Source organism: Marmota monax, unplaced genomic scaffold (assembly GCF_021218885.2).
Source record: "Marmota monax isolate L192 unplaced genomic scaffold, Marmota_monax_Labrador192_F-V1.1 WCK01_AAM20220418_F8-fsc00117, whole genome shotgun sequence".
NCBI lineage: Eukaryota > Metazoa > Chordata > Mammalia > Rodentia > Sciuridae > Marmota > Marmota monax.
The window spans coordinates 1,648,938-1,669,969 of record NW_026693023.1 but is presented as its reverse complement, the minus strand read 5'-3'; the positions used below and the strand labels follow the sequence as shown (position 1 = coordinate 1,669,969).

At 36.8% G+C, this 21,032-nt stretch overlaps 1 long non-coding RNA gene across 1 annotated transcript in view; it reads left to right on the top strand.

Moving 5' to 3' along the window:
• Positions 1-2,443: 2,443 nt before the first annotated feature.
• Positions 2,444-21,032, top strand: part of LOC124098458 (uncharacterized) — a 28,830-nt gene continuing 10,241 nt past the window's right edge. Inside the window, exons 1-7 of the long non-coding RNA XR_009227611.1 lie at positions 2,444-2,620; positions 3,333-3,449; positions 5,326-5,680; positions 9,875-10,971; positions 13,180-13,400; positions 17,287-17,370; positions 20,734-20,785. This is a non-coding gene — a long non-coding RNA (uncharacterized LOC124098458). The remainder of the gene's footprint in view (positions 2,621-3,332; positions 3,450-5,325; positions 5,681-9,874; positions 10,972-13,179; positions 13,401-17,286; positions 17,371-20,733; positions 20,786-21,032) is intronic.

Here is a 21,032-nt window from a genome sequence, read left to right as displayed (position 1 = left end):
TGGCGGGGAGAGGGGACACTCCTTCTATCCAAACATAAGAGAGTGTCTCCCTTTTTCTTGGTTCACAATCTTGTTTTATTGGCTATATCCTTCAATAGCTTTTCAAGAAAGGGTTCATAGGACTAAATGTTTTGAGACTGTCCTAACACTTAATATATGATGTTTGACTGTATAGATTTCTAGGTTGGAAATCATTTTTTTCCTTAAAGTATAAAGGTAATGTTCTATTTTTCCATACTTTTTAAGATTGTCTTTATTAAATCTGAGACCATTCTAATTTCTTTTCCTTTTTATGTAGCATGATTTGTCTCCTCTGGAAGTTTGGAGAACCTTCTCTTTACCCCCAGTGCTCTGAAGTATGAGGGTACTTAGTGGACATCAGTTTTCAGTGACTTTGTTGCCTCCTTTCATTCTAGGAAAGCAGATCCTTCACTTTGAGGGAATAACATTAAATCATTTTGTTGGTAAATCCCTCTCTCCACTTCTCTGAAATTTCTCTCTTCAACTCCTTGACTGGTAGTCTGATTTCCTATTTTTTTCTCTTTTATTTTCCATTTATGTTTTTTTGTTTTGTTTTAGGTTTGGATTTTGGGTTTGTAGAAACTTATAGGAGGAACTTTCTTTAATTTTTATCTTCCAAATCTTTTTTTTTTCAGTATTTTTTCTATACTTTTTTTTTTTTAAATTTCAAGTCCTTTTGGATGTTCATTTCAAGGAATCTTGTTCTTTTGAACAAAGATAAATGGTTTTTTTTGTTCTCTTTCTTGGAATAATAACAAATTTTTAATAATATCGTTTTCATTGTCTTTTTCTTTTTTGGTTGTTACCTTTCATTTGGAACCTTCCCTAGCTCTCTCATAGTGCTAAGTTGTCTTCTCTTGTTTAGGTAAAGGAGCCAAAAGGCTGATAAAACCTGTGTGCCCAAGGACAGAGCTTTTGAACCAAGAGTTTCATAGTTGAGAGAACTGGGTGGTGTGTTCACTTGGAACCTTCAGTCTCAGTCTTCTTAAGTCTTTGTCTTGAATGGGTCACATTCCATAGAGAAGGCCACTTTCTGGAAGGCAGAGGCCTGAATGCCTTGTTGAGCTCTTGAGAGAAGCAGACTAGGAACTTCCACGCTCATTATGCACACAAGTCTTGAGCACCCGATTTTCAATACCGTCACTCTGTTCCTCTTCCATCCAGAATCCCCAGTCCAGAACCCTTTGTTCTACCTTCCCAGGGAATGAACCTCCAGTTTCATGTCTAGGTGGAAAAGGAACAGTCATCTAGGGTCATGGGGCCAGGGAGGGGAGTCCAGTCATCTAACTGCTTCTAAGATTTCAAGTCCCCTCAGAGAAGTCCTTGGTACTGATGATGCCCGAGTCCTTTACGACACTGAGTTGCTTCTTGGCCATACTCATTGTCAACTTAAAATTTGGCCTTTTCAGGTAATTTTCTAGTTGTCCATCCAATTTCTAGTGTTCAAAATGTTATCATTATCATTTCCTTATTCTTTTGGGTTATACTGTCAAAAAAAATCCCTTTATCTTGTTTTGGTTAGGTATTGAGAATGAATAAAATTAGATTTATGCCACATTTATCTGAAATTATAATGAGACTCCTCAAGAATAGAAGCTAACCTACTCCATGGCAGGAAATTCTATGGACCTGATACTCTTTATTTTTCAGCTTCATTGATTTACTATTTAAGTAGTCAAAACTACATTTATTGAAGGTGTACAATTTGACATATCCATATACACACATTATTAGGATAAGTAGCAAACACTTACACCATCCCTGAAAAATACCTGTGCCTATTCATAAACATTCATCCCTTTATTCCTTCCCCCAAGCAACCACTGATCTGCCACTATGTTAGTTTACATGTTCAAAAACATTTAAACATAATAATACGGTATATACCCTAGCCTAATTTTTCCTGGCTTTTTAAACTCAGCATAGTTATTTTGAGATTCATAACTGTTGTTCCATGTATTAATAGTTCCTCCTTTTTCATTGCTGAGTAGTATTCCATTGCATTGGATATATCACAAGTTATTTATCCATGCATCTGTTAACGGGCGTTTGATATTACAAGTAAAATTCTATACACATTTGTTAACTATCCCTAGATGTTAACAAATGTTTTTGTTTTTGTTTCCCTTGAGAAAATGCCTAGAAATTGAACATCTGGGTCATATGGTAGATGTAAAATGTTTTAGGAAACTGCTGAATCATTGTTCAAAGTAGTGTACAATTTTACATTCTAATTAATAGGGTATAAAAGTTCTGTTTTATCTACATCCTGACCAGTATTTGGAATGGTCAATTTTTTTATATATCTAGTCATTTTAATATGTATGAATAGAATTGTGTTTCATTGTTATTTTAAGGGATACTTCCCCAATGACTTGTTTTTGTTGTGTTTGTTTTGTCTTATTTATTTTTAGTTCTAAAGATTTACCCGGGAGCGCTTTACCACTGAGCTACATCCCCAGCCCATTTTTTTTTTTTATTGTTTGTTTGTTTTTGAGACAGGGTCTCACGACGTTTTTTAGGGTCTTGCTAAGTTGCTGAGGCCAATCTCAAACTTGTGATCCTCCTGGATCAGCCTCTGGAGCCACTGAGACTACAGGTGTGTGCCACTGGATTCAGCCCCCAATGATATTTTTAATGTGCTTATTTGCTATCTGTGTCTTATCTGGTGAAATGTCTATTTATAGCTTCTGCTCATTTTGAGACATAAGAGTTTTTTTATATATATTCTAGATACATATGTTGTCACTATCTTGATAAATGTGTTGTGAATAATTTCTCCCATTCTCTGATTTGCTTTAACATCTTATTAATGGTGACTTTCGAAAAGCAGTATTTTTTATTTTAATGAAATTCAAATTGTCAATTACTTCTTTTTATGGGTCATGCACCTTTTGTTTAAAATTTTTTTAAAAAAACTCTCCCTACCCAACTTTGCATATAGATATTTCCTATACTGTATTTTCTTCTAGAAGTTTTATAGTGTTACAAAAGTATAACATGTTACACTTTCCATTGATGTCTGTGATCCACTTTAATTTAGTTTTTGCATGTATTGTGTGGTAAGAGTAGATGTTCACAAATATTCAGTTGATCTAAGATCATTCTTTCAAAAAAATTTTACTTCTCCCATTATTTGGCCTTGGTACCCTTATCAAAACTCAGCTGACCAGGCTGGGGTTGTGGCTCAGAGGAAGCGTGTCACGTGTGAGGCACTGGGTTCGATCCTCAGCACCACATAAAAATAAAATAAAGGTATTGTTTCCACCTACAACTAAAAAAAATGTTTTGTTTTGTTTTGTTTTAATCAGCTGACCAAGTCCATGTAGGTATATTTCTGGACTCTATTCTGCTCTAATCTGGACTGCATATGTTTTAAGAACATACTGTCTTGGTTACTACAGATTTGTTGGAAATATTGAAATCAGGTAAGATAATTTTATCAATTCCATTCTTATTTATAAAAATTTCTTAAAATATGTCTTTCCATATAAATTTTAAAATTAGCATGTGCATTTCTATAATATTGTCTGCTCAAGTTTTTATCTGGATAACATTGATTTTATAGACCAACTAAGAGAAAATTGCCATTTTAACAATATCAAGTCTTTTAATTCATGAACGTTTACCTATGTCTCCTTTGTTTTTCTCTCTGAAATTGTTTTACAGTTTTCAATGTAGTGGTATTAAACCTTTTTTATTAAACTATTCATAGACATTTCAAATTTTGAGTGTTCTTATGAATGGGATTTATTTTTTTTAAATGTACTTTCAAATTTTTACTGTTTTTACATAAATGAACAATCTCAAACTATATATATTTGATATATATATTTGATATATATATTGTAAATGTGTGTAACATGTTATACACACACACACACACACATACACACACACACACATATGTGTGTGTATAATTATCCTGTTTCCTATGCCCTTGCTAAATTCGCTGGTTGGTTCTCAGAGATGATTTGGAAATTCTTGCATATTTGCTATGTGAACAATCTGCAAAAGGGAACATTTTACACCATCCTTTTCAATCCTTATTCTTTCCTTCTTTGTAATGACTGGACCCTCAGAACAACCCTTCGTGAATGAAACCACCATTTAACCTACTTCACCTCCACTTCTATCCTTTCTTGTCCCTTTGAAAAGGAAACAGTATTCTTTAGACAAAAGACCTTGACTTTGAAACAGATAGACTTGGATTCTAATTCTAGCTCTGCCTCCTACTGTGGCTATAGGATTCTGGCTGGGTGACCTTTGATCCATTACTGGAAACCATGAGCCTTTCCTTCATCTTTAAAAGAGAAATATTATCTGTTTCATAGAGAGTTCTGAGAATTAAATGAAATAAATCACATAACACATAGTAGATATGAAGAACTGCCCATTCACCCTCTATCATTATTAATAACTCCCCTTAGAGGCCAAATCACAAACCAAGTTCTGCATGCTAGATTTCACTAAGAATCACTGAAAACAAAAGTTCAGCTTTTAAACCTGGCCATGGTTTGCACTCTACACAATTTGGTCACAGCTAGTTTCTGTTTTCAATTTCCTTGAATCTGGTTCTGATCTTAACATAGGTAAGTCACATGGTTATGTAGTTGAGATGTGCATTTTAAAATATTTGTGCATTTTTCTCAAACTGGCAAATATTTTAGGGCTGTGTATAACGTGATCACCTAGAAGCCTCAAAAATAGTTCTAGTTTATAGATATACTTCATTTTTTATCCAAAATAGTTTATCTAACTTTATTCAACATGTTTAATATTGGACTATTTGTGGTTATTTCCAAAACTAGAATTTATCCTCAAAATATGAACATTTGCTACTTTTGAGTACATTCAAAGGAATGTGATAAACACAGAGGTGGTTATGAAAAGAACAATGAAAGACAAATCAGTAGAATATCCTTCAAGTTTGGGCAAGTTATTACATGATTTGGGAAAAAACATATATGATTGCTCAGCTAGATTTTTCCCTACCAAATGATAATACAGGTATCTAGTTAATATTTGAGCTATTGTGGTCTATATTCCATGTAACAAAATATTAAAACCCTGGACTACGCTAAAAATATAAAGTATAGTAAGAAAAACATACACCCTGACCTCCCTACTGGACAAAATCAAAATAACATAATATCTTTGAAAGCATTTAAATTTTTAAAAATAATGTGTGTTACTGGACCAGACCCCTCATGTTCCCAGAAAGGATAGCCCGACTAGAATCATGGTATGATAGAGAACCCAATCTGAACAATCCTATTAACCCTGTCATTTTCATGGGTGCAGACAATTCAATTCAGCCTAAAGGAAGAAGCTTCTAGAAAGTTAATCAAGCCTCCCAATGAACTACAATAGCTTTCAAGATTCTCTTTCAGTGCAACAGTCCACAGCCTCGCTCCATGCCCTGTGAGGCACAATCTGGAAGATAAGTCGGGAGCTGTTGCTCTTCTACCAAACCTCAGAGCTTTCTGGAGGTATGATGCCCCAGAAGTGTGTGAAAACCTCCTCCAGGTCACACTGCAACTTCGTTTATTGCTTATTACCAGACTGCCCTCCATGTCATTCTACATTAATGCTAAAGAGGAAATTGCAGTCTCACACAGTGATTGAAGGCACTGCTCCGGAGGACTACATGAGGAAGGTATGCATGGCAAACAGTGAGCTACTTTGGGGATAATTCCCAACTAAGTGTAATTACTGATTTTAAAGTCTCTTCAATTCATGGAAATAGAAAGCACAGTCCCTGTGTCATGGGTCAGACTCACTAGACACACAGCTAAACCACATTTCCCATCCTTCCTTGTAGCTAGATGTGGCTCTAGGACTGAGTTTCTAGCATACAGAGTATAAGCAGAAGTTATGTACATCACTTCCAGGCCTGGACCATGGGGATCCTTCTGGCTTTCTGGAAGAAAGACAACCCGTGGATGCTTTGTGCTGAAGAAGGTAGAGTCTCCATCCATCTAAGTTACCTAATGGAAATGAGTCTCTCTACTTAGACCTATTTGACATCGCATACTATCACTGGAACAAGAAAGAAGTTTCTACTTTATACATTTGGAAAGTTATGTCCCTTCAAATTATAGAATCTAAAAGCAATTCCTAAAAAAAAATAAAAATAGAGGGTATGTTGAAAATATTTTGAGTCATGCCACTATCACTGAAGTTCTTAGGAGTAGTTATGAGTAAAAGCTTTGCAATCAGGCCTGAAGTAGAGCCGATATAATATGTGGCATTGGGATAGTAATAGGATTTCATAGTATTGTTCTTTATGTGTTACCTGTCACATAATAAGTGCTCAAGAAAAGTTAGCTTTCATCATCAAGTGTATATTCTCCCAGGATACACAAAATTAAAAAATTAAAACTGAATTAGTCATGAAGTACTTCTGATATTCCTTCCAGGAAAAAGGTAGGATCACACTTCCCTGACCATTCTTGGGAAGAGCTTACCCCTGTGATTTATTTTAACTAATAAAATGTGGGTAAAAATGGCATGTCACTCTGAAGTGAAAGTATTTGAATCAGCATGGATTTCAAATGCTATTTTTTTTCTCTGTCATGGCAGCAGCAGTAACTGGAAATAGCAAGTGACTGTTCTGCCAGCTTAGGTCCTCAAATTAGTAAAATACTAGTCAGCACATGATATTTATGTGCCATGCCCAAGAAATGATTTCTTGTTGTTTTAAGCAACTAGAAATTGAGGGTAATTTGTTATTAGCCTCTCCTGACCTATATAGGAAAAAATATTCATATGAGTTAGTCTAAAAGATAGTTTCACTATTTTGCAACAAACTCTAATAATAATAGCTATTACTGAGTGATCACCAGATTCCAAGAACAGACATATACTTTACATGCGTTAACCATTTTTCACAATAATTCAATAAGACTACCTACAGTATTCTTATTCCCACTTCACAGGGACAGAGAGGTTAAATACCTTGCCAAGGTTACATAGCCAGAATTTAGAAAACAACAAGTTTAAATCAGCCCATCTGACTCTGGAGGCTGTGCTATTAACCCTCATTACATTACCTCTTGTAGGATGCTGTAAGTGCACCTCCCAGTTCCCTACTTCAGGACCGGGATTCTCTCTTTTTTTTTTTTCTTTTTTCTTTTGATCAACTGCCAAAAGCTTGGGCAGCCAGTGGTATTTGACCTTGGTCCCTCCTTGGGAATTGCCCTTGGGCAAAGAGAGCTGTTTCAGCCCAGGTCAGGCTCCCTCCCTGAGGGACTGGTGAGGATTCTGTTGGGTCTACATCATGGTTCAACTTCTTCCTGTTTTCCTTGCATTTCCTCACAAAAGTATTCCCCAATAAACTTTCTTCTTCATGTAAATCTCATAGCCTCTGAATATGTTTCTCAAGGACCCACAATGACAGTACCTCTCCACTGAAACACACAGACTATGTGTTAACTCAGTGCATGATTAATTGTCATAGAGCCTGTCAGTTCAGAGAAAGTGAAGATAACTTGGCTGTCCAGAGAAGGTTTGGAATGATGAAATCTCTCACAAGTTAATGGAGATATAGAGTCTTACTATCTCAGGTGAATTCAGTGCACTTCATTTCTCATAAATGTCATCTCTAGTTGTGTAAATCCAAACAAAAAAAATGTCAAAGAAGGAATTCTCTGTTTTGTATATAATAAATGATAGTTGGTCTTTATATGTGAACTTATTCATACTTATAAGTAAAAATGGGGAGTTTTCCATCAAGATGGTTGTCTCAAGAGATGAGAAGACATGTATCTTTATTATACCAAATATTATATAACTCTATTTTTAGTTTTACATAAAAATGTATTGAAATCTTATGTCTAAAGTTGATTTCTGAGATATGATGAATACAAGCCAAAATTTAATTCATAGCCCATCAGCTCTTTCTTAGACATCTTAGCTTATTTAACACTAAACTCTAATCATATTTAAGTTGGTCCGCATTAGTTTTATGTATTTCCTTTAGCATCATTATGTATTTCTCATAATTCAAACTCTATCCCAATATCAGTTGCCTACATTTACTCAAAGGAGAAATATATATTTTAAAACTTGAAATAAATAAGTAGAATCATAGAGGCAGTGACAAAACAAACAAATTATAAAACCAAAAGAGTGAATGGATCTATGGAATTTAAAATAAATATTATCACAGACTTTACCTTGATATGCACATAATTCACACTTTGTATTTTCTACTTACATATCTTCACCATATATTGATGTAGATTAATGATCCATGTTATAGAGAGTTCAGGAAAAATTAGATTATTATATTTTTTTCTTTATGGTATTTATTTTTATTCTCTCCCTAACCAAAGAAGCTTGAATTCAGCAATAAGAACTTGAACCCAGCAATGAGAAGTTAAAATTGAGTAGCTTGTGCTGTTCATAGAATTTTTAAAAGCTTAAATCAGCATGCAGCTTGCATTTATAAAACAGGTAGCAAGGCCCTTCATTACCATCATTTTCAAAATGTAAATAAGAATGATATTCCTTATTGGCCGCTTTAATCTCATTGAATGTACATTAAGTTATGTCAATGCTTCAGTGGGGACATATTTTTGCATTCATATTATGAACCACTGAACAATTGCTTTATTTTCACAGAATTACACATAAGAATAGAAAACGCATACATTATAAATTAGAACAGTACTTCAGAGAAACCCCTTGAAGTAACCAAGGACAGAACAGCCAAAAGAATGGAAATGTTAAGTGACAGGACATTTTCAGAGAAAGACAATCTTTAGAAAAAAATTGCAAGTGACTCAGACAAATCAAACTAATCAAAGACCTCCATAATAGTGGTTCTTATGAGGTTAGTAAAAGAAAAGAATTATCTAAAATTCACATATCAAGTCTTGGCAGGTGAGTAGTTGCTTTTTTCTGCAGTTTAAGAATGTTTGAAAACAATTTGTTTACTGAAAAAAATTTAAAATTTCTCCCAACAGCAATTTCATTTTACATATTAACTTAGACTTATTAAAGCAACAGCTGGCACTAGCTGTGCTCTGAGGTTTATAAACTCACATCTCAGAAGTGATTCATGCCCCTCCCTGGAGCTATTCTTCCATTCAGCCAGGCAACATCTTGTCACCTTTGTGATATCAAGTACTAGATTTCTATCTCATGTGGATTTTCTGAAGGACATATATTATGATATTTTATACAGTAGTGCTCCTTCTATCAAAATCTCATCATAGAAATATCTAAGCATGAATATAAACATATTTAATTTAAAATGAACTCTTCCACATCATGTACAACCACAACAATGGGAAGTTGTACTCCATGTATGTATATTATGTCAAAATGCACTCTGTCATGTATATCTAAAACAAATGAAATACAAAGGAATGAGAATGAAAAAAAGATGAACTTTTAAAATGTCATTTTGTCTAAATATGATAACTTTTGTTTTCCTCATTACATTTTATCTTAGGAATAACTATTTGATCCAATTCTGACATTGCCCAGGACACAAGAATTCAAATGCACTGTGAACTCCTAAGTCAGAGTGAGAACATACAAAAATTTGCCCATGACACATTCACTAACACAAACCCTGAGATAGAATCAGCTTTAGAAAGAATAATAATCATTACTCTAAAAAGCATTTTTTTGTCGGGATATACTAAACCGAAAAGTGGTTTCTGCTTTCAAAACAGTTTTTTCTAATTATAATTATTAAGTATTAATTTCATTATTTTTCAAATGATTACAAATTCTCAATTTGAAGAGGGAAAATATTAGATATTTTAGTAGATATTTTAGAGAACAAAGCAGTAATCACATAGGTCTATCTCACGTCCCATAATCTCTTTCTCTGCAGGACTATTAAAGAGGAAGATATGGCAATTGGTGCAGAACACAGGCTCTGGAGCCAGACTGCCTGAGTTCATGTCTTGACCTAACCACTTTCCAGCTAAGTGAACTTGGCTTCTTTACCTGGCTCCCTGTGTCTTAGCTTCCTCCTCTAATAAATGGAAACATCCATAACTACCTACATTATAGGATTGTTGTAAAGATTACATGTATTTATACAGATGAAGCAATTAAAATAGTGCCTAGCACAGGGGAAACACTCCAAAAGCATTAGCTACCTTGTTTTGTCTCTTCATTTTTCATGCTGAAGTTGACTTACAAATTCCCCAAATTTAATGTCCTAGTTTAGACACTCAAGTAAGCTATTATGTGTGCATGATGTTTTTTTTTTTTTATTAAGTTTTCTTACCATTGAAAAATGTGTATATAACACCTGGACATTGAAAAAAAAAAACAGGTGGCTTTTTAAATAGCTTGGTATTGTAGAGAATTGTGACCCACTTACTTTTGGCCTGTTGAATAGCCCAGCCTTTCATACCCTAAGCTTAGAACATAAGAAACGTCCCGCTGAGTTGTACCCTGCCTTCTGCAGCGCAACATTGTATCTTTGGCAAGAGAACTAGAAGAAAGCTCTAGAGATAATATGGCTGCTCACCATGTATCCAATCGAAGGCGTTGGGCTGGTATACAGCAACCTATGTACCTTCCCTCAGACCCACCACGGATCAGTCATTATCTTCCCCAATCCATCTTAAATCATGTTACATTTTAAGTCTATTCCAACTTATGAAGACAACAAGCTAAATAGATATATTACTTTCTTTTTCATATTTATCCTTCAAACTACACTTTTAATCTTCACTAAGTGTCTTTTTGTTCTGGAATTCCAAAATAAGGAAATTAGTATTAAAATAAGAAAAAAGAATCATATAAATAAGACATTCCAAACATTTGTAATATTACTTTAATATTTCAGATATTTACTTCCTAAAGAACTTTATTAATCATATAAATCCTGTAGGAATATTTGCTCCTGGGAGACTGATTGCTCTCATGATTCTCATTTGCATCAATGAACTTCTTTTCACCTGGCCAATCAATATGGTAAGACACTCAGAGTTCATTATCATAGAAGCAATGGATTTTATCTGAGCACAGTTTCTCATTTAAAATAATAGATATAAATTCCTTATTTGTATACAAATTTATACTAATTAGCTTTGTTTCTAAACTTAGAGGTATTACATAGATAAGTTTATCAAATGGCTTGTATTCTTTGAGATGTGTGATACTTGGATTTATACAATGTAAATCTGTAAAAATTAATTTCATTCAATATAATTTCAAGTAGTCCTTTAAGTAAATAATGTTGCATGACAATAAGTTTTCTAAATTAATATCCATAGTTGCACTCTTCATTAGTAATGGGCTAATAGTTACTACTATGTTTCCCTTCAACTTAAAAGTATGCTTTTAAAATATTTTTATTTTTTCATATTGTAAAAAATAAGCAGCATGTCTTCTACTTTTTTCTTTAAATACACTAATCAGGTAAATAAGCTTTAATAAATGCTGTTTATAAAGAGCATTGTTACTCCCTGAAAGCTTTTTTAATATTATCCTAAAGATATTGTGACAAAACTTAATTTGCATGTATCATATAACCTAGTAATATATATATATATATATATATATATATATATATATAACCCAGTAATATATAGTAATAATATTCTATCCTTTGAAATTTAACCAAGAGAAATGAAAATGTGTCCACATAAAGACTGTTGGTGATATGTGCCATGTTTATGGCAGCATTATTTTTATTAAACAAAAAGTTGGAAGAATCCAAATGTTCATCAATTTATAATGGCTAAATAAAATGTAATGCATCCATATGATGGTGCATTATTCATCAATAAAAAGGAATAAAGCACTGACTTGTGCTACAAACATGAACTTAGAAAATATTAGGCTGATTGAAAAATAGTCATACACAAAAGACTACATACTCTGTGTTTCCATATACAGGAAATGTCCAGAAAAGGCAAATCTATAAGACAGCAAGTAAACTAGTGAATGGTTGTCTAGAGCAGGGGTGAGAATGAGGAGGTATGACAAGAAGGCACATGGGATGTTGGAAATATCCTAATGCTGAATTGCAGTGATGGTTGCTTCAGTCTATAAATTTATTTTTAAAACTATTAAATTATGCACTCAAAATGAGAAAATATATAGTATGTAAATTATATACCAATAAAGCTACTTGATAAAATAGGCAATATCTAATACTTGAAAATATAAAAGGGGACAGCTGACCTTATTTCCACTTACATATGCACAGAGAGTCCTCAGCACTGTCCCCCAGGGCAGTTCATTGGTTGTCTTGAGTCACACACTTGGTTGAGTACAATGAAATGCACATGGGCATCACCACCACAATGTGCCAGTACTGTTCTATATCCTAATGTCATAAGATTGAGTTATAGCAGTCCCATCTCAAGAAATAGCCCCATCATTTTCTTTTACCTTTGAAATATCAAACTGCCCCAGAAACGTACATGCAAACCTCTTAATGTAGCATATAAATAACCATATAAGTTTGACACCTATACAAAAAAATCCAGAAAAAAACTTACCAGCACAACCTTATACACAACCTGTCGCATCACACATCAATAGTATGAGTACCACACCATACTGGTATTCCAGTGGCTGGTCTTTTTTCCCTCCTTTCCTTCCTTCTTTTCCTATAAATATTTACTGAACGCCTACATGTTTCAAACATTTCTAGGTATGTGACAAAATTATTTGCAGTCATGGAACTTGCAGTGTAGTACATTTTATGCATTAATTATCTACTGCCAGGCAACAAGATTAACCCAAACTTAGTACCTTAAAAAATATACATTTATCAATTCACAATGTCTGTGGGTCAGGATTCTGAACACTGCTTAGCTAGGTCTTCTGTAAGGCTGCAAATAAGGTGTCAACAAGGGCGTACTCTCATCTGAGGTTCAAGTGGAGAAAGACCTTCATTCTCCACAAGGGAAATGAGGTTGAAAAAATATGCTATGTTCATGTGTGAATATATTGCAATGCATTCCAATTTTATATAGAAACTAAAAAGTAAACAAATATAAGAAAGACCAAAGGAGTAGAGGAAGGGGATCAGGAGAAGGGAGGTGGGGAGGGAAAGGGGAAATACTGGGAATTAAATTGGAGAAAACTATGTTATATGAAATTATGAATATGTCAAAATGAACTCCACTATTGTGTATAACTATAATGCACTAAAATTTTTTCTAATAGGAAAACATCTATTTGTCACTCATTTTTGGAAGTATTTAGTGTTTGATTCCTTGCAAGTGCCGGACGGAGGGCTTCAGTTTCCAGTCAACTGTTTGCCAGAGGCTGTCCTCAATTTCTTGCATGTGGCCCTTTTCATGGACACCTTACCACATGTCAGGTTGCGTTTTCAAAGCCAGCAGAGGAGACTCTTCTCACAAGATAAGATTACAATCTTATATAATGTAAGTATTCATGGGATCACATGTATCCAGCACTTTTGCCCTATTCTTTTGATTAGAATCAAGTCGCAGCTCCCCACATTCAAAAGGAAGTAGCTACATAAAGGCTTAACTACTGAGAGAAGGGGATCATAAGGACACCTCACACTCTGTCTGCAACAGTCCACATTCTGACCCTCAGGGAGTCATCTTCCCTTATACAAAATATGCTCACCACCTCTAAAGGTCCCCATTACAGCATCTACACAAATTCAGAGATCTCATTATCTAAATCAAGTCCAGGGACTGATGAAAGCTCTCTGAGTTATCTACTAATCGATACAATAAAGAATTTATCTGCCCCTCACACCCAACATACAGTGATTGAACAGGCATGTGTTGGGCAGGCTGGTCCACAATGGCTATAGTTAGGTTCCCTCACTGAGGCTTCTGGTGGGCTGTTTTCAGTATGTAGCCAAGGTCATGAACACACTTATTCAGCATAAGGACTCAAGGACATAAACATTTGCTTGTGAGCATGTGCCCACTTACATAACCTATTGGTAATGTCCCTTCTTTGTCTGGCCTGCATGTAAAAAAGGCCTATAGAAATGGTTCAGGGTGTTAATTGGGGCTGGAGCTAGAGGCTGAGGGATGTCACCACCTCTGAATAAAGAGGTCTACTATCCCAACTGTGTCTTGCATATTCTTCCACTTGACAACTGGCATAGTTGACAGGATATTCTGCAGAGGAGAGATACATTAACCCTGGAAGACAGAAAGGACCTGTGGCCACTGAGCAGTATGTAGCACTCAGTTGCCAAGGTCCTATTATCATGGATTCTTGTGGAGAGTTGGGATATGGTGGATGGGTCCCCATGAGCATAAAGAAGGCAGTTAGCTGCCACTGGCAAAATGGTGTCACTCAGAAGGCAATGGGGCAAGTGAGTTAAACTTCTGATGCTCTGCAAACAAACATGAACCCAGCAGGGTGGACTGCGAATGGTATGGCATAAGCCAGGCACTGGCCTGTAGCCCAAGTGAAAGATGGCAATGGTGGTGCAGATGAGAGAGAGAAACGGCATAAGGAGCCACATTGTATGGCCGTTGGGGCCATAGAATGAGTGTTTCTTACAACTCTAAGAGCAAAAACTGATGCAGCTTTGCAAGAGAGTGCCAAGATGAAGGAGTTGCAAAATAAGGAAGAGTATGGTCGCTGGAGGAAGATCTCCATACCTTGAGAAAACTCTTTGGCTTCCCCCATAGTGCTGTTCAAGTTCAAGGAGGAGTAAGACCTGCAAGCCCAGCCAGTGGTAATACAGTAGATGAAATAGCAGCTGATGGTTCCAATGGGCAGCCACCAGTAGGGCCAGCCCAGGTAACAAAGTTCATCAAGATCTGCCTGTCAAGCAGAGTTGGTGGACTTGGGAAACTAACTTGGGACAGAGGCTCAGAGATCCTCTGGTCACTTTGTTGTTATACCTGAGAGATTTAGATATTCTGGGAGATAGCAGGGACAAGAGACTTTAAGAAAGGATAGGATCTGTTGCCCAAGTAGGTGAACCAGAAACAAGTCCACATTTTGGAGGGAAAGCACCTATACTGTCCAGTGCTTGGTACACTGATGACTCCAGCCATGGCAACTGCCTGTGTAGGTGGCAGTGCTATGGAGTCAGAAACAGGTACTGTCTGGTTTGATACTAATGCAAGACAAAGTAGCTAGTGAGCTGAGTTGGATGATAGTAGCAAATGAAGCATCACTTACAGTGATATGTACTGACAGTTGTGCTGTGTATTGGAAACAGATTCTGTGGCAAGAGCTCTGGGAGCTAGGCCACCAGGAATAGGAGACTATAGTTCATGTTATTGTCTGTGCCCACCTGACTAGCCCAGGGAATGATGAAACAGATTCTTTGAAAAGGGTGGAATGGTTAGGGTGGGTACGTCCCACCAATCTGTCAGCTTAGTTACATCTCTACCTACAGTATGCAGGTGTGAAAACTATGTGGAATGTAGTCAAACAATGGGGTCTACCTTTCACCTGGAGTGTCCTGGTAGAGGCATACCAGATAGGTGGGGTTTATCCTCAGGTATCTCCACATCCCAGATGACTTGAGCCACAAATAGCCAGGTGGACATGTCCCCTTGATACAATGGCAGGTTAACTATATTGACTCTTTACTGAATTCAGAGGGGACCATATTTGCCTTGATGGGAGTTGATATGTCCACAGTTTGCCTGACCCAGTCGTTAAGAAAATCAGCGTACGACGATTTGTGCCCTGACCATGTTGACAGCCTTATACAGCCAGCCCGTCATAATACAGAGTGATCAATGTACTCATTTCACAGGTCAGGATGTGCAGCAATGGGCAACTCAATTACAGATTCAGTGGAAGCTGCATGTCCCATGTCACCCATAGGCTCTAGACGTGATAGAAAAGTATAATGCCCTGCTTAAGCAAGGACTTAGGACTGCAGTCAAGCCACCTTCTCTAAAGGGGTGGGCACAGTGCTTGTAGGCAGTCATGAGAACTCTGAATGAGCATCCCCAACTAGGGTGTCCAGCTCCTATGGAAGCTTTGCTGTACCACAAAGCAGCCCCAATACAGGTGCAGGTGACGACAAAGGATGTTGTACTTCAGTCTGGGTTTTGTAAGCAAGGCAATGTTCTTTTACCTGCTCCCCTGGATTGAATCTGGGGCAAACTGTGGATTGGACATGACCTTGAACAATAAAAGCCCCCTGACTTTTGTTATGGATGACCCTGTATTAGCCCCATGGGGAAAGGGTTTGGAGTGTGATTTCCTTGTGACACCATGGTTTACTAATGAGTGGCCCTTGGGGGTACATGTGACTTGGCTGGGTTCTACAGATGGAACACAGATTTTAAAGGACACATTTGTTATTTTTCTGTGGCCAATTATTAGTTCCTGGTTATTGTGGGGCTGCCAGCGCACTGCCAGGGTAGTTTTCTGCTGAGGAGGTGATGAGCCACCTGAGAAAATGAAAGTCTGAAATAATTAGTGAAGAATTAAGAGACAGTACCAGAAATTAGTTTTAAAAAGCACAGCGCCTGATAGGTCCTAGCCCTGGTAGGAAATGGAATCAAAGGACTAGAAAATGGCAGTGGGTTCTTTAAGGGAGAGTACATCAAAGGCAGGGATAAGCTTTCAGTGGGTGGAGTCTTGCTTTCTTGGTGTCTTGAAGTCAACAAGTTGATTGGCATCTTGGCAAGCCACACCCATTTCTGAGAGGGTATGTGTCTACGTGGCTCCAGCAGATCACCCCAACTCTGAACGTAGCAAAGCTAGGTAGAGTATCACGTGTTCTGGGCAATCTCAAACCAGCAGGAGTGCCACTGTGTGTTCCCAGATACCAGACTTTTCTACCCAGTGGCTTCCATGCCAATTTGGTTCATGTATTGTTCACAGATGGCTTCCAGCACCTGGTCCCGGTACACACAGAGCCTGCTGAATTTCAGGACCTAGTTATATGAGCACTTTATCACTGCCCAGGGAAGTGACCACAAGAGGCCACTGTGCTTTCCCTGGACTCAAAGCTGACATGTCCTGTCCCGGATGGGCGTGTTTTACCTGAACTAGTCCCTGTAACAGCTGGCTTTGTCCTTTCATCTATAGCATCTATAGGTATGTCCTTGCCAATGCCATTGTGAACTGAGCACACACCAATGCCAGAGCAGCAAACACTTCTGCCTACTGACTATGCACTGAATGAAGTGCCTGGGAGTTCCTCTGCCAGACTATCCTGGTGCATCCAAATTATGTCCTTGGACAATTGGAAATGGCTGGGAAAGACTTTTATTGCCACCTCAATATGGGATTAAACTGGTGATGGTTTTTAGTAATCCAAAGAGATGGGTCTTGTCTTTTGGTTGTATGTTGTTACAGCTTATAGTTATTGTGGCCTGTAGACGCAGGACTCTGCCCTCCTCACCAAGGGATCACTGGAGAAGACTTCAGAAGCATAGATTGGTAAGGAATCCTAAAGGGGTGCATTGTAAAGCAGGCTGGCCCAAAACGTTTATAATTAGGTTCCTTTACCAAAGTTCCCAGCAGGCTCTGCTTTTAGTATGAAGCCAGTGTCATGAACACCCTAATTCAGCATATGTACCCAAGGTCATAAACATCTGCTTGTGAGAATACACCCACTTATGTAATCTATTGGTAATGTGCCTTCTTTGGCCTGTATATAAAAAAGGCCTATGGAAATGGCTCAGGGGGTTAAATGGGGCTAGATCTGGAGGCTGTGGGCTGCCATCACCTCTGAATAAAGAATGTCTACTATTCCAGCTCCACCTAGCACCTTCCTTCACCTGCCTGGGATCCCAAATCTGTTTCCCAGGGTCTGAGCCTCTCCTGTACAGCATAAAAATATAAAATAATAAACATATAGATGTTTCTACTCAAAAAGGTAGAACTCTAAGGGACAAAGAAGTCACTGGTCCATAGAAATTCTGAAATTCAATCTGACAAATGATGAGAGTTCTCTATCTAGGTCTCAAAGTCTATGATAAGTTTTCTTAGCTCTCAGCTGTGCCCTCTGGGTTCTTGTTCTCCCCTATGAGTTGTCCTTTATGTATGTGTGTGTGTGTAAAGTAGCACATGTTTTTCAGCTGAGTGCTTTTAACAACTGCATCCTTCCTGTAAAATTTGGGGAATCCAGCAACTTCTTTCATTATTTACTCTCTCTGCTCCATTCAGTCTATGTTACCATGGTTTCTACTAAAACATAAATACGCTGTGGGTTTCCTGTGAATTTCACTAAGGTTAATTCCACTATACAAAAGTATAATGTATATATCATTCCTACAGGGTCTATAATTTGATTTTAAAAACTTTGAGGCATGACCTTGACCTATTGAAAGGGCACTTTGTGCAACTGAGCTCTACTTCACTCCTTTCATATTTTGGAAGTGTTTAATAAAATATACAGTCACACCCTCATATTTTCCTCCACAGCTTTTATTTGTGATAGGATTGGGGTCATTTCTCAAATTTAGTGTCTTTTACCTCTGGAGAGGCTCAGCGTTTCCTAAGACATTAAGCCCTAGACTGTATTTGTTAAGAAATTTTACTCCCAATTTATCTCATCTTAAACATGAACAGGAGGGGGGAAAATCAAGCAGCATATTAAATATCTACCTTGAAAATATCCTCAGCTAGTTAATTTAGTATATCATTTATAATTTCTTGTTTCCACCTAATTATAGGACGCAAGCTTGCTAGGCTTTCTGCCACTATATAACAAGTATTCCCCTTTCTTCGGTTTCCAATAATATCTTCCCAACCTCATCTCCAACCTTAAAGTACTGAATTCTACTGACAGTCTGTTGTAGGCAATTTAACCTTTTTATATTATGCCTCTCAAAATTTTGCCAGCCTCCACCTACTGTGCAGTTCTACAATCACTCCTACCTTTTTAGGTATTTGTTATAGTATCAACCCATTCCCAGTACGTATATCTGTATTATTTATCTACTGCTCTGCTATGGTTTATATCTGGTTTCATTGAACCAAAGGTCCATGTGTTAGCAGTTTGGTCCCCAACATGACCAAGTTAAGAAGTAGTGTGCTTTGAGAGAAGGGACCTGGTGAGAACTGATTATGTTACAGGGGGTTTTGCTCTCAGAAGAGATTGAGGTAGTTCCTATGAGGATCCTGAATGAGTTTTTATAACATTGTAATAAGAGTAAGCCTGACCCCTGAATTGCTCTCTGGCTTCCTGTCTTGCTATGTGATCTCTACCTTTCATGTACCCTTCTATCAAGGTAATATCCACCATGTGACATAGCAAAGGGAGCTCTGGCAAGAGCCAAGTCAGTGCTGGAACCATGCCTTGAGCATGCAGAACTGTAAGCTAAATAAACCTCTTTCATTTTATTTATGAAGAATCCAGCCTCAGCTATTTCATTATAGCAACAGAAAATGTACTAATATATTTTCTATTACCACAAACTCATTATCCTAAAAAAACACATTTATTCTTTCACAGTTTCTGTGGGTCAAAAGGAGTCTAAGCACATCTTAGCTGAGTATTCTGAAATACTACAATTAAAGTGTCAGACTGGTTAGTCTCATCTGAAGTTTCAGAGAAAAAAGTTCTATTTTCTTGTTCACATGGGTATAAACAATTTTCAGTAGTTGTGGATTGCCAGACTGAGGACCTATGTTTCCTGATTCCTGTGATATGGACTTCTTATAACAGAGTAGCTTGCTTCTTCAAAGTGAGCAAATCAGAGAGTGAGTCTTCTCATAAGACAGTCATAACAGCCCAATATAATGTTATCACACATATCCCATCAACTTTTCCCTATTCTGTTGGTTAGAAACATATTCATGGGTCCTGCTCATACTCCAAGAGGAGAGACTTGGTTTTCTTGATGTATACCAAGAGTTAAGAACCATGGAACTACCCTAGAATCTGTCTACCACATACTAGGAGAAAGCTACTCTGTATGAATAGATGGAACTTTCACCACAATGTATCTCCATTTCTTCTCAATCCTGATTCTAGGGGTTTATCATGTTTAAAGTTTCTCAAGTCATTTCCTGTATTTGTGAAATAATTCTTCCTATCATTACCTCACAGGTACATAGAGGAGAATGGTTAGAGTAGAAAAGTATAATGACTACATAGAGAAATAGCACATGTAAGGGTAACAAAATATTTTAGAGATTAAAAATCATTAAAAGTTAAAGATTACAATTTAGAGATTTGATCTCAGTAAAAAAGAGGGAGACTCACTATGGCAAAGCAGGTATCAGAAATGGGTTAAGGAAAGATACTGGCAAAAGTACCCTATTGGTTATTATTTTAAAATTAATTAGATTGCATAAAAATTCCTAAGATTGGCAATAAGGATAAAGATGATTTTTACATTTCAAAAATGCTTAGTATTGCTAAAATTATGAATGATAGAGTCTATAATAGTGTTATTGACTGTTTTGTCCTCCAAAATTGAGATATTGAAATGCTAATGTGGTGGAATTAGTAGATGGTGCCTTCTGGAGGTAATTTAGACCATCAGAGTGGAGCCCTTATAAAGGGAATTAGTGCTCTTATAAAAAGAAACAGCAGAGCGAGCTTTCTCCCTTCCCACCATTTCTCTGCCATATGAGGGTGCAAGACAAGTCAAAGAAGACAGCCTTCTGCACATGGGAAAAGTGCTCTCACTAAACCTGGTGTCTGCCACCAGCACCTTGGACTGGCAGCCTGGACCCCCAGCCTCCAAAACTGAGAAACAAATGTCTGTTAAGCCTATGATAAAGCAGCCTGAACACAGACAACTATATACTTGTGCTTTCAATAATAGTTTATTGTTTGTATCTTTTTAGGTCACACACATACAAAAATGTTTTAATGAAGCCATCTCCTACAACAATTGAGGTAATGTAGGTAACATCAAAGATGATATGACACTGCTCACCCCTGCATGAGAGACAAAAGACATGATTGTAGTTGGTATTTTATTGTTAACTATCAAACTAAATTGCTTCTTAGTGTTTTTTAATATTAAAATGTTAAAAATATTAAATGCCAATGGGATAAATTTTGCTTAGATTTGGTTTTAAAATGTTATTTGAAATCTTAAATTTTAAATCTTAAAGTTTAATCCTCACAACAACCTGACATG